At 46.8% G+C, this 14112-nt stretch overlaps 1 long non-coding RNA gene across 1 annotated transcript; it reads left to right on the top strand.

Moving 5' to 3' along the window:
* Positions 1 to 721: 721 nt before the first annotated feature.
* LOC115080895 lies at positions 722 to 1133 on the top strand. The gene is made up of 3 exons (XR_003853698.1): positions 722 to 768; positions 937 to 997; positions 1094 to 1133. It is a non-coding gene; the product is annotated as an uncharacterized LOC115080895 (long non-coding RNA).
* Positions 1134 to 14112: the final 12979 nt, after the last annotated feature.

Raw genomic sequence — 14112 nt, 5'->3', positions numbered from 1 at the left:
CCTTTGATTATAAGCCCTCTAGGGATAGGGAAATACCTACCGTACATGAATGTAATCTGCTTTGAAGTGCTGCAAAAAGTGGAATATAAAAATCTAAATAAAGTAGATATACTTGACAAAAGTTATCCAGCTAAATGTAAGAAACCTAAATGGCTATGTCTGAATACAAAAAGAGACCTGTTATATGGATGTCAATAATCTGAGTGTACCTTCATACGATGCTGTAAAAAAAATACGGCTATCGTGACTGTGAAGCCTATGTGTAGGCTTTAAAAATCATTAGGTACCCCAGTGTTGGAATGCAAACTTTTGTAGTGCTCACTGTCCACTGTACAATTGTTGCTGAAATGATCACGTGGATACTGTTGCAATATTCACTTATCTCAAAATTGTAGTCGGTCTTGCCTCAGCCGACATCCTGATGTTTCGGAGGCTGGCTCCTTCTTCAAGGGCTGGATATGCGCAAGAGAGACCGGTATTCCAGTGAAACATTAGATGTTGTGACAGTGAATCTGGTGGAACACAGGTAAAGTGTGCAAAAAAAAGGAGACATCTTTTAGTTATTGAAAAAACAATTAACTTAGGCTGAAATGTAGAGAGATACATACTTGATTACTGTGCCAGCAATGTTCAACTTGTTAAGTTTGTTTAGCGGTCTGTGAAGCTCCGCTGTGGAGGAAATGAAATGACCAGAGAACTGTTTACTCTGTCTTAACTGCTGCGTTTTCGCGCCAGCACAGAGTCGTGGGAGCAGCCGCTTGTTTTTCAGTAAGTACTTTAAATTTTACTCCGAGATTTGAGCACAACTTTTACCACTTCAAGTTTTAAAAAAACAGCAGCCTTTTCTGCCCGTTTGCAGGTTTTAACAAGCAGGCTAACAATTACAGCAGTTAAGACAGAGTAAACAGTTCTCTGGTCATTTCATTTCCTCCACAGCGGAGCTTCACAGACCGCTAAACAAACTTAACAAGTTGAACATTGCTGGCACAGTAATCAAGTATGTATCTCTCTACATTTCAGCCTAAGTTAATTGTTTTTTCAATAACTAAAAGATGTCTCCTTTTTTTTGCACACTTTACCTGTGTTCCACCAGATTCACTGTCACAACATCTAATGTTTCACTGGAATACCGGGCTCTCTTGCGCATATCCAGCCCTTGAAGAAGGAGCCAGCCTCCGAAACATCAGGATGTCGGCTGAGGCAAGACCGACTACAATTTTGAGATAAGTGAATATTGCAACAGTATCCACGTGATCATTTCAGCAACAATTGCACAGTGGACAGTGAGCACTACAAAAGTTTGCATTCCAACACTGGGGTACCTAATGATTTTTAAAGCCTACACATAGGCTTCACAGTCACGATAGCCGTATTTTTTTTACAGCATCGTATGAAGGTACACTCAGATTATTGACATCCATATAACAGGTCTCTTTTTGAATTCATAATTTTTTCATGTTATATTGTTTGGGTTTATAAATTTAGCATTTATGTCTGAATACAGCCATTTAGGTATTTTATTTATCCAGCATTGTGTGGCCTGACAACTTAACTTCAAAAGTTATCCGTGTAACTAGCGCTGTCACCAAAGGGACCTATGGCTGGTTTTGCCCACAAAGTTTAAGTGAGTCCCTGTTGGACCATGCACCCCTTACCCCCAGGAAAATTTCTCAAAATGTGCCGGGATCCACTGCCTCTCCCACCGAAGCCTTTTCCATGGTCCTCTCAGTAGATAAGTATTGCTATAGTTTACACTTCCAGCACAGTTTCTGGCAGAGGCTGTGCTGGAGATTAGGGGGGGTGGGGTGTTACAGCACCAGTTCCATTTAGACTGTGGGGAAATGGAGAGGGGAAGGGCCCGGCAGCAACAATACATTTTTACTGAGAGAACTGGGAGAGGGGCTTGTGGGGAGACAGCGGACCCTGGCATGTTTGAGAAATTTACAAAGGGATTGGGAACAGGGGGTGCTTGGCCCAACAGGTCCTATCTTTAAATTTGTGGGCTAGGTTGTAAGGCCCTTTATCTTTTCTTTTTTTTCTTTTTTGTGTCAGCTTCTTTTCAAGACATCCAGATAAGTAGCAAGTTACCTGGCCACACAAGACCAGATACCTCTAACCCTGCTAACCTAGCCAGATATACCTTATATTCGGATAAATTAGCCGGATAACTAAACCTCTCTCCTATACAGCTCAGGAACAACTCTTTTTTTATCCGGCTATAATTTAGCAGATGAAGTGTCTGAATATGTCAAATTAGCCATCTAGATATATATTTCTGAGTTATCCATCTAAATGGCTTTTGAATATTGACCTCATAGCAAATGAGGGTAGATAAAAACTGAGGGGATCCACATTCAGCCACTATGCGCCTGTGCTAGTTAGCCAATTATAAATAACTAGCTAAATAATGCTATAAATTCAGCAGCACAGTCATGCTGCTCTATATACCTGACTATCCTAAAGTTAGCCGGTTATGTATAACCATCTAACTTTAGGACAGCCCTATAGCCCGACCAGATTTAGTGGGATAAGGTAACTGGCTAACTCTGCTCCTCCCTGGAACACCTCCTGCCTGCCCCCTGAGTGCCTCCAATTCATCCAGCTAAATTCTAGCCGGGTAACTAATTACCCAGATAGAATTTCGCCAGATATGGGCTGAATATATCCAGGTAAGCCATTTAGATGGATAACTATTATGTTATCCATCTAAATGGTGTTTCGATATCGACTTCTAAATTTGGCCTGTCCAGGTTGCCCAGTTCAGATTTTTACTCTTTGGACAGATCAGCACTTTGGGTAGATGAACATATAAATTCCCACATGCAACGTAACACCAGCTCACCTCCCCACCCATTGTGTCTTTAATGTGACCTCTCAATCTTTTTCCTACCACTGTGCTCCATATCTGTCCCAAGTATAGAGACCTCCATCAGTAATTATCCCCAGTGTTAGGACCTACCAGTGGAGTAGGAGCAGAGCCGGTGGAAGCACTAGGCGAACTAGGCCTGGGCCTACGGCGCCGAGTATTAGGGGGCGCCACGAGCACTGGTATCCCGAGGGGAACCAATGCCCCCGGGTGCAGGGAGGCTCATGCGGCCGCCGGTGGACCTCATCCCACTGGCGGCTGAGCAGCCACACATAGCAGGCAGATCGGTAGGGCAATGGAGTAGGAGTGGAGCATACTTCCATTGGAGGCTGCTGTGCTGGTGGAATCCTGTCTGCATCTGTGATGCCTGGAATCAGTGTGGGATTTTTGTTTGGGAGTGGAAATGAAAGAATATATTTTTTTTGTTCCCCTATTCCTATTCAGCCTGGATTTAAATCTTTTGCTGAACAGGATAGGAAGTGAGATCATACATTGCTAGTCCACTGTTACAAGTGGAGTTTGTCTCTGAGAATTTTGGCTTTTATTTTGCTGGTTCCCAACAATCAGCTCCTCCTTTGTAACAGGGTATGGGTGAGGAAAAGGGAGGGGAAGATCCTCTGACAAATGGTCCTCCTTGTCCCAATCCTCTGGGCAGTTGGAGATGATTGTGACTTAGTGGTGCAGTGATTCCCAAAATTGGGATGTGGCCAGATGGAGCCAGGAATCTAGGGGCCATATCACCAGAAATGATAACTCCAAATCTAACAAGAGATGGTGAGGTAATCTAAATGACAAATTTTCACAGAAAATTTCACAAAAATATAAATATTTTATAAAAGTGAGGAAACTTCAATTATTTAGTAATATTTTTTAACATTTATTTCTAAAGTATGCAAGGAGGAAATGACTTTAGAACAAGTTGGTATCTCAGATAAGATTGCCAGCTCAGTTTTTTATAATCTTTGGTGATAAAACCTCCCTAATGTCTATTTCTCTTATAATAGTTGTCTTGAACATAGAAGTTCAAAAATGTTAAGAAACTGGAGCTATAACAAAAGTCCAACTTATCTGCAAGAGATGTCTTCAGGTGATTTAATAAAAATGCTCAATTCTATATGAAACTCAAATTAGACGTAGATCTTTCTTATATCATCAGTAGAAATATTTGCTCCTATTTAATTGCTGCAAAGTTCTTCAATGTGAATTGTGCACAGCAGCAAACCAAAAGCTGATTCATCAACAACTATGCTTTGCTAATATGACTACCATTTTGCCTATCTGGCTTCTTCAAGCAAATATAATTGTATCATTTTAGGTTCTCATTGCACAATCCTGTTTTTAACCGCTTCATTTTTAAAGACAATTTTGATTTTTGTTTTGCTGGTTCCCAACTATCAGTTCCTCCTTTCAGCAGGGTATGGGTAGGGCTAGTGCAAGGGTATTAGGTGCCCTAGGTAAGCCTTACAGCCTTTCATGTTTCACCCCCTCTCCGCCTCCCCTGCAACCCCCTGGCCCCAACCCGACCTTCTCTCCACCCAGCCTAGCCCATTCACAATAAAAAATTATGATTTATAATAGTTTTTACAAAAAAAAAGACATTCAAAGTACGGTTTCCTGAGGTAAAAATGTCACTTACATCATGTATATTTACTGGCATTACTGTATGTCAACCAAAAAAACACTGCAAAAATGACACTTGGAACCCATATAGAATTAGGCCTATTGTAATGAATGCTGGGCTTGGCGCTCAGAAAGTCGTGAGTAAACTGAATTACCTCCTATATCAAAACAGCAATAACAGCCAGCACACAAACGGTAACAATCCTAACTAAGAAAATGCAGTACTGCAAATATTACACTAAAAAAACACTAATACACCTCCTTTTAGGAAAGCAAAACAAGCTAAGCTACTATAGATCCCAACTCAGAAACTACAAGCTAGCAGAATACCTCACCTCAGTCACACGTGCAGAACACAGACAGATCCTCACCAAATACAAAATAAAAAGACCATAAAGTATAAATAGAAACATGCAGACAAAAACTGAACTGGAAACCACAACAAGCCAGACTCGGTATGCAGCACAAAAAACAGAAACATTGAATGACAAAAAGTTGTGTGAACCACAAAATAAGGATTAAAACAACAGGAGTGGTACACAAAAGGACAAGAAGAAAATAAATAGAGAAATATATATAAAATATTACATGAATTAAAAATGTGTTTAAAATATTACAAAGGTAAAATCAATAAAAAACATACATTAAAAATAAAAAATAAGATATAAAATTAACATAGTGATGGAGCCAATACACCTGACATGGCCATGTTTCAACAAGATGTCTACATTGTTGTGCATCCTGGCCGCGTTGGTGCCGCGACTGGGCCTGCTCACCTCGCGCTCCCCTCTACCAACTCTGGTTCCTCATCTCTGGCAGCCGCGGCCAGCTCCCGCCATCTGTAGAATGTCCCACCGTCCCCAGAACCTCGCCTTGGCAATCGGGTTGACACTTTGGTGTAGCTAGTTTGCTGTTCCTTGTTCCTGTGCCTGATCCAGTCTCATTCCAGTGTTCCTGTGTTCCTGTTCGTTCCAGTGCTCCTGCATTCCTGTGTTCCTATGGTCCTCCTTGTGTTCCAGTGTCTCTCCTGATTCCTGCTCTTCGTTTCTCCTCTTGTTGTATCTCCTCGGACTGATTCGCGGTACTGACCTCTGCCTGCCTTCTAACCATGTTTGACTGCTGCCAGGAATCGACCACTGCCTGCCTTCTGACCACGTACGGACTGATCTCGGAACTGACCCTTGCTTTGGCTGACCATTCTCTGACTGATACCCTGGCTTTGACCCTTGTGCTACACTCGGATTCTCTATTTGCTCCTGTGACAACCAGACCAGCCTGCTCAGATGCTACCAGCGGCCTACCTCCATAGGCACTGCCTATTTCACCTAGAGGACCTTCACCTCCCGTCTCCTTACGGAGGTCTCCAGTGATCCAGATCCAGGTCTAGTTCATCCATTCTTCATCAGCCACGCACCTTTGCTAGTGGTGGGCACACTTCTCCGCTACCTCTCTGGGAGACCCTCTGAGGCCCACCTAAGTCCAGGCGGTCCAGGTACCCAAGAGCTCAACCTGCGGAAACCCTGGATTGCTACTGGTGTTACGGTCCCGGGCCGTACTCCGGGACCTGCACTTATCGCGTGGCCGGTCCGGCCGCAGGAACGCCTTCCCTCCGGCCTCCAGGGCCGAAGATGCGGCCCTCCATGGCGTTCTCCCTGCAAGGGAGACACTGATGCTGATCCGCGACTGGCCCCACCCCTTAGGTGAGCGCACACTAGGGCCTTCTCTTAAAGGGGCCAGCGCGGGAAAACCTGGGAACACCCCCTCATGACGTCAGATGCTGCTGGGCCATTTAAACCCTGGCAGATGCTGCTGGGCCATTTAAACCCGGCAGCCTTGCAACGAGGTTCCTCAGGTTGTCTGAGTCTCTAGTTGCTGCTGTAGTCCTTGGATTGCCTCTTCTGTCTTCTGGATTCCGACCTGGCTTATACCCTGACTTGTCTTCATCTTCTGTCCTTTGGTTTTCGTATTGCCTTCTGACCTCTGGCTCCTGACTCGGCTCCATCCCACGACTTCATCTCCAGCTTCCTTTCCTGGCTTGCTATTGTCTTCTGACTCCTGGCTCTTGACCCAGCTCCGTCCCACGACTCCGTCTTCTGCTTTCGTCCCTGGCTTTGGTTTGGATCTCTGACTTCTGGCTTCCGACCCGGCTTCGCTCTTCATCACCTCAAGTATCCAGTACTTCCGACTTCAGCTTCTTCATCACCTCAGGTATCCGGTACTTGCGGGCCCAGAGGATTCTCCTAAGTCCCAGCGACTCGGGCTCTCATGGGCTCCTCCCGGGGGAGCCACGGGCTTCTGAGAGTGAAGAGTCTTCAGCTACCTGGGCCCATCCGTCCTTTGTCCATCTCTTTGGCTGCAGCCCAGATTCTTGGTTGCATAGGATCCCACCTAAGTCCAAGAGGTCCGGGTCCCTACGGGCTCCTCCCCGGGGGACCTCGGACTTCCAGTGGTGAAGGCTCATCCGAGTCTCTTCTGTACCGCCTCCTGGCTGTGATGTTCGCTGTGATCCTCCACAGCTTACCATCCACTGTCTCAACCGGACCAAGGGTCCACAAATTAACAGTTTGCAATAGGGATGACGTTTTAAAATATTGTTCGATATATTTTAAATCGTCAAAAATCGTTAGAGGCGATATTTAATAGGAATTCCCCCGATTTATCGTCAAAAATCGGGGGAAGGGGGAGGGGAAGGGGGAGGGCGGGAAAACCGGCACACTAAAACATCCCTAAAACCCACCCCGACCCTTTAAAATAAATCCCCCACCCTCCCGAACCCCCCCAAAATGTCTTAAATTACCTGGAGTCCAGTGGGGGGGTCCCATTGTGATCTTCCACTCTCGGGCCATGGGTGCGTTGCTTCCTGTCCCCCGACGTCACGAGCGTAGGAGATCGCTCCTGGACCCCCGCTGGACCGCCAGGGACTTTTGGCCAGCTTGGGGGGGGCCTCCTGACCCCCACAAGACTTGCCAAAAGTCCAGCGGGGGTCCGGGAACGACCTCCTGCACTTGAATCGTGTTGCCGTACGGCCGGCGCCATTTTGCAAAATGGCGCCGGCCATATTGCAAAATGGCGCCGGCCGTACGGCAACACGATTCGAGTGCAAGAGGTCGTTCCCGGACCCCCGCTGGACCCCCAGGGATTTTTGGCCAGCTTGGGGGGGCCTCCTGACTCCCACAAGACTTGCCAAAAGTCCAGCGGGGGTCCGGGAACGACCTCCTGCACTCGAATCGTGTTGCCGTACGGCCGGCGCCATTTTGCAATATGGCCGGCGCCCGTTGGCGGAACATGCCATGGACTTCCAGACTCTTGCCGCCAAGTTGAACTGGGGATGTGACAGCTTGCAAGGTATCGTTTTGGAAAGTCTCTCCCCAAGACTCCAGGACGAATTGGCGGCCAGAGCCCTCCCAGATGACTTGAACAATCTCATTGATCTAGCGGGCCGCGTGGACCGCTGCATCCAACGCCAGTTCCGGGAGAAGAAGTCGGCTCCTAGGCCTGGGACCTTTGGAACCACGCTGTCGCGAAGCGGGAGTTCTCCGTCTGCCTCTCCGGGGGCCCAAGACATCGAACCCATGCAGGTGGGTCGGGGACCTGTCTTCCAAGAAGAAAGAAGGAGACGCCGGTCTCTGGGCCTATGCCTGTACTGCAGTGGCAAGGTAAACAAAAAGGAATAGATGCCTTAATCTTTTCCAAATATTTATTAGAGTGGAGACGCAGTTTGAAGCAGTTTGAAACTGCGAGTAGGGACTGAATACATGACGGCATTTCACAAGTTATCTTTCAGTGTGGGTTCATAGTGACTTTCCTTTGAAGGTTTTAATTCACCTGAGATTCTTGATTATTCAAGCCCCTGAGGCAGCGGCTGTTGAGCTGCGAAACTCGGCCTGAGTCGGGCATTTTAAGAATATGTCTCCACTCTAATAAATATTTGGAAAAGATTAAGGCATCTATTCCTTTTTGTTTACCTGACGGCCAATATAGATCGCCTACCTCTTTGTTTTTTGGGACCTGCAGTGGCAAGGGCCATATCCTTGCCCGTTGTAACGAGTGTCCGGGAAATGCTCGGACCTAGGGACAGTCGGAGAGCTAACCCTAGGTCACACCACCTCTGCATTGTACCGGTGACCTTACTCCTCCCTGATGGGGAGTTAGATACCAAGCTCTGATCGACTCGGGAGCCGGGGGAACTTCATACTTAAGGACTTAGTTCAGCAACTCCAGATTGGGGTCCAACCCCAATGACCCCCTCTCCATCTGTCTTCCATTCAAGGGAAACTCCTGCCAGGCACCATCGCTACCTGTACCAAGCCCCTCACATTACGCACTGACATTCTGCATCAGGAGGAGATCTCCTTCCTCATTCTAGAGAAGTCCATGCATCCGGTCATCCTGGGGCTACCTTGGCTTCGGAAGCACTCACCTGTAATCTCGTGGGATTCCCTCCAGGTGGCATCCTGGGGACCATAGTGCTTTGACTCCTGCCTGGCTGTGGTTCCTCGGCCTACGATACCTCTCCTGATGGCTTCCTTAGCCCTGCCTTCGCACTACCAAGACTTCCACGATGTCTTTTCCAAAGAGAAGCCCGAGATCCTTCCGGAGCATCGTCCCTTTGACTGTGCTCCACTTACCGCCATGAGAAAGAAAGGAACTGACCTTCGGGTATGGAATCCCAAAGCACAGTCTGCCTTCCAAGCTTTGAAAGAAGCCTTCCGCATTGGTCCTTGTCTCCGCCATCTGGACCCCTGTCATCCCTTCATGGTAGAGGTCAACGCATCTGCCATCGGAGCCGGGGCAGTCCTTAGTCAGTACTCTACCAAAGGAGCTCTGGTACCATGCTCATTTTATTCCCACAAATTCTCGCCCATGGAAGGGAATTATACGATCAGGGACTGCAAACTCCTGGCTGTGAAACTTGCCCTCCAAGAATGGCATCCCTGGCTTGAAGGGGTACAACATCGGTTTACCATTTTTACCTACCACAAGAACCTAGAGCACTTGAAAGAAGCCCAGCTACTCAATCCAAGACAAGCCCACTGGGCCCTCTTCTTTGCATGCTTTAACTTCGAGCTCTGCTACCACCTGGCAGCAAAGAACCTCTGTGCAGATGCGCTCTCACGTTCTTTAGAGCCAGAAGACACTCCCGAGACCTCAGCATACATCATTGACCCTGCCTGTGTCTCTCTTGCGGTTACTACCACTGTACTAGCCGGTAAGATGGTCGTATCCTGTCATCTCAGGGAACGTGTAGTCCGTTGGGCCCACGACTCCAAGCTCGCTGGCCATCCCGGCTGAGCTCGAACTCTAGAAATGCTTCGCTGACACTACTGGTGGCCTAGCATAGTCAAAGATTCCCGATATTATGTGGACACGTGTCCCGTATGTGCTCAACAAAAGCCCCCTACTGGACGGCCCTGGGGGCTCCTTTAGCCACTTCCTGCACCCACTGAACCTTTGACTAGTATATCTACGGACTTCATCATAGAATTACCCCCTTCCAAGGGGTATACTGTGATCTGGGTCATAATAGACCTTTTCTCAAAAATGGTCCACTTTGTCCCCTTACCGGGGCTACCTTCAGCCCTGGAATTGGCTTGCTCTTCTTGATGCACGTATTCCGCCTCCATGGACTTCCACAAGAGATCATTTCAGATTATGGCCTTCAATTTTCTGCCAGATATTGGAGGTCCTTCTGTAAAAAGTTCAACATATCCCTGAATTTAAGCTCTGCATTCCATCCACAGGTTAATGGCCAAGCCGAGAGGACCAATCGGTCTCTCAAAACATTCCTGCACTCATATGTTAATGACCAGCAGGACAATTGGACTGACCTCCTCCCATGGGCTGAGCTATCTCACAACACCCACGTCGCCTCTGCCACAGAGGTTTCACCATTCTCGGTAGTCTTTGGCTGTCAACCCCGACTCCCTTTGCTGATTCCACTCAGCGTACTGTCACCAGCAGCTCAGTACACAATTCAGACTATTCGTCACCTCTGGGACCAGGTTAAGGGGCGGCTCTGACAAGCAGCTGACTGAGCCAAACATGTGACGGATGCCCATCGCCTTGCTACACCAGTGTTTCTGCCTGGGCAACAAGTCTGGCTCAGCCCCAGACATATTCACCTCCGGTTGTCTTCCCAACGACTGGCTCCAAAATACGTGGGACCATTCCCCATTGTACGACTGGTGGAAGCTGTCACATACCAACTGAAGTTACCTATGAGTCTTGGTATCCACAACACCTTCCATGTCTCGCTACTCAAGCCCCTAGTATTGTCCTGGCCTTCCCGAAGACCTCCTCCTCCGATGCAACACTCAGTGGAATCCGAAAATACCCTACAAGTGAGGGAGGTTCTTGATATCCAACACCGTAGAGGTCACTGGGAGTACCTTCTTTCATGGGAAGGCTTCGGGCCAGAAGAAATTTCTTGTGAGCCCTCTCACCAACATTCTGGATAAGAATCTCCTCCGTGATTTCCATCATCAACATCCATACAAGGCGAAGCCGGTAAGGGGGAGACTTAGAAGGGGGGGTACAGTTGCGCGTCCTGACCCCATTGGTGCTGCGACTGGGCTTGCTCACCTCGCGCTCCCCTCCACCAGCTCTGGTTCCTCATCTCTGGCAGCCGCGGCTAGCTCCCGCCATCCGCGGTGCTCCCAGATGTCCCCATGCCCGTCGGGGCCTTCCAACTCTCAACACTCCTCACCCAGGGGTTCAGTGTCCTCCACAGTGTCAGCCCCACCCTTAGGTGCATGCATGCAGACCACACTTTCTTTTAAAGGGCCCAGTGCGGGAATCCGGTCCGCAGCACCCAGTGATGACATCACTTAGTTCCTGTATAAAAGGCGAGGTCACGTCCCCAGAACCTCGCCTTGGCAATCGGGTCAACAATTCGGTGTAGCTAGTTTGCTGTTCCTTGTTCCTGTGCCTGATATAGTCTCATTCCAGTGTTCCTGTGTTCCTGTTCGTTCCAGTGCTCCTGCGTTCCTGTGTTCCCGTGGTCCTCCTTGTGTTCCAGTGTCTCTCCTGATTCCTGCTCTTTGTTCCTCCTCTTGTTGTACCTCCTCGGACTGATTCATGGTACTGACCTCTTCCTGCCTTCTGACCACATTTGACTGCTGTCTGGAACCGACCACTGCCTGCTTACTGACCACATTTGACCGCTGCCTGGAACCGACCACTGCCTGCCTTTTGACCACGTACGGACTGATCTTGGAACTGACCCTTGCTTTGGTGGACTGATACTTTGGCTTTGACCCTTGCGCTACACTCGGATTCTCTATTTGCTCCTGTGACAACCAGACCAGCCTGCTCGGACACTACCAGCGGCCTAACTCCGACTAGACCCATAGGTGCTGCCTATCTCGCCCAGAGGACCTTCATCTCCCGTCTCCTTACGGAGGTCTCAAGTGATCCAGATCCAGGTCTAGTTCATCCATTCCTCAGCAGCCGTGCACCTTTGCTAGTGGTGGGCACACCTCTCCACTACCTCTCCGCGAGACCCTCTGAGGCCCACTTAAGTCCAGGTGGTCTAGGAACCCAAGGGCTCAACCTGTGGAAACCCCGGATTGCTAATGGTGAAGCTCCAGCTAGCTTCTGTCTCCTAGTGTACTCCGCCTCCTGGTGGCAGGTGATCTCTGGGTCCGACCAGAGGGCCGTACCAATCCTGCACCAAGCCAAGGGTCCACCTCCAGCGCAACATACATCAGGGGTGATTACATAAATGATTGTCTTTAGTTCCTCCTAGCTAAGAGGAGAAGAGGCTGACTACTGAATCATAGAAGTGATTTAAAATTACAAACCTAAAAGCATCTGTGTGAAAATCATATAAAGGTCCTCTTGGAGGCATCACTGATGGTAGAATGTATATTCACTGGTGCCTCCAAGAGGACCTTTATGTTTTCCATGTCTGGATACTATAAAATCTAGATAGTATTGTTATGGAGTCATGAAGATGGTGACATGGACCGTCCATGGGGAGGAACTCTGGGCAGACACAGTAATTCACTTCACACACCAGGAAGGGATTCCCATGGACTTATGTTTCTTGACATATTTAGTGACAATTAATCCCCACCCCTGCCCCTGTGTCCAATATTTACAAAAGTTAAATAAATCATTTAGAGTTATTTATTTATTTATTTATGAATCACTATATAGATCTTACAATAAGTTCTTTCTTAGCAATGTACAGCAAATTAATACATTACAATTAAAACATTTAAAATAATAAGAATAAAATAGAAAATAAATAGTTATAAACCTCTTTGTTGCCAGTCAAGATAAATTCATTTATAAGTCTGAGATCATCAACCAGGTCTTCAAATTACAGCATAACCGTAGTAAATTGGTCCTCCCTCAGATGCAATGGGAGTTCATTCCACAGCATAGGTATAGAAAAAGATCTTTTTTTGTACTTTTACATGCTGAAAAACTTTTGGCAATGGAATCTGAAGCTCATGACTATGCTGTGAACGTGAAGCCCTGGTTGATGATCTCCAGCAGAGTCGAGAAAACATATGAGGCAGGCCGTATCCATGTAAAATCTTTAAAGCAAGTACCAACAACTTAAATTTACATCTAAGTCTTACTGGAACCCAGTGTAATTTCAGTAGTAAGGGGGCATTTGACTCACGTCTGGAATGACCCATTACTATCCATGCTGCCATATTCTGAACCATTTGCAACTTTCTGATCAGACATCCTGGGGACCCCAATAAATTGCATTGCAATAATCTGACACAGCAATAACAAGCGACTATGCCACAGATTTCAATGAGGTAAAGGTTAAGCATGTTTTTAATTGTCTCTCCAAACACAATCATCCATAAGCCATGCCTAGAACAGAGCGAATATGGCTATCTATAAACCACGAAGAATCCAATTTGAATCCTAATGATCTCACCTTATCTGTAGGAGAAACAATAGATCCATCAACTATAATCAAATGTTTCTCCACTCTACTGCCAATTTGCAAAATCTGTGTCTTGTCTGAATTCAAAACCAAAAGATTTATTTTCAGCCAAGAGCTAACAGCAACCATGCAATTTTCAAAGTTAACTGTTGTAATGGATATGTCCTGGTCAAACATGATAATGATTTGTATATCGTCCGCATAAATGAATGGAATAAAACCAAAAGAATGAATAATAATACCTCCTAAGAGGGCTAGAAAAAATTAAATAGAATTGGCAATAAGGATGAACCCTGTGGAACCCCACAGGATATTTTATTTGTCTTTGAACAGATTCCCTGAAAAGAGACCATGTATATTCTGTTCTGCAGAAAGCTGGTAAACCACATCAGAACTGTACCGATGATGCCCAAAGCATGACAACGAGAAAGCAAAATCTGCTGGTTGACTAAGTCAAACACAGTAGATAAGTCAAGCAGAGTCAATAATAAAGCCCTTCCCTTATCTAGAGAAGGTAGAACCAAGTCCACCATGTCCATCATTATAGTCTCGGTACTACAACCCTTCCTAAATTCAGCCTAAGCCAAGTCAAGTTTTGTCCCTTATTCTCCAAAAATTATGAAATTTGAAAAGTTACAACCTTTTCCAAGACCTTGGATGCAAATGGAAGATAAGCAATGGGCCTGTAATTAATACAAGCCCTTGGATCTGC

This window comes from Rhinatrema bivittatum, chromosome 1 (assembly GCF_901001135.1).
Source record: "Rhinatrema bivittatum chromosome 1, aRhiBiv1.1, whole genome shotgun sequence".
Taxonomy (NCBI): Eukaryota; Metazoa; Chordata; class Amphibia; order Gymnophiona; family Rhinatrematidae; genus Rhinatrema; species Rhinatrema bivittatum.
This window is presented reverse-complemented; position numbering and strand designations above follow the sequence as displayed.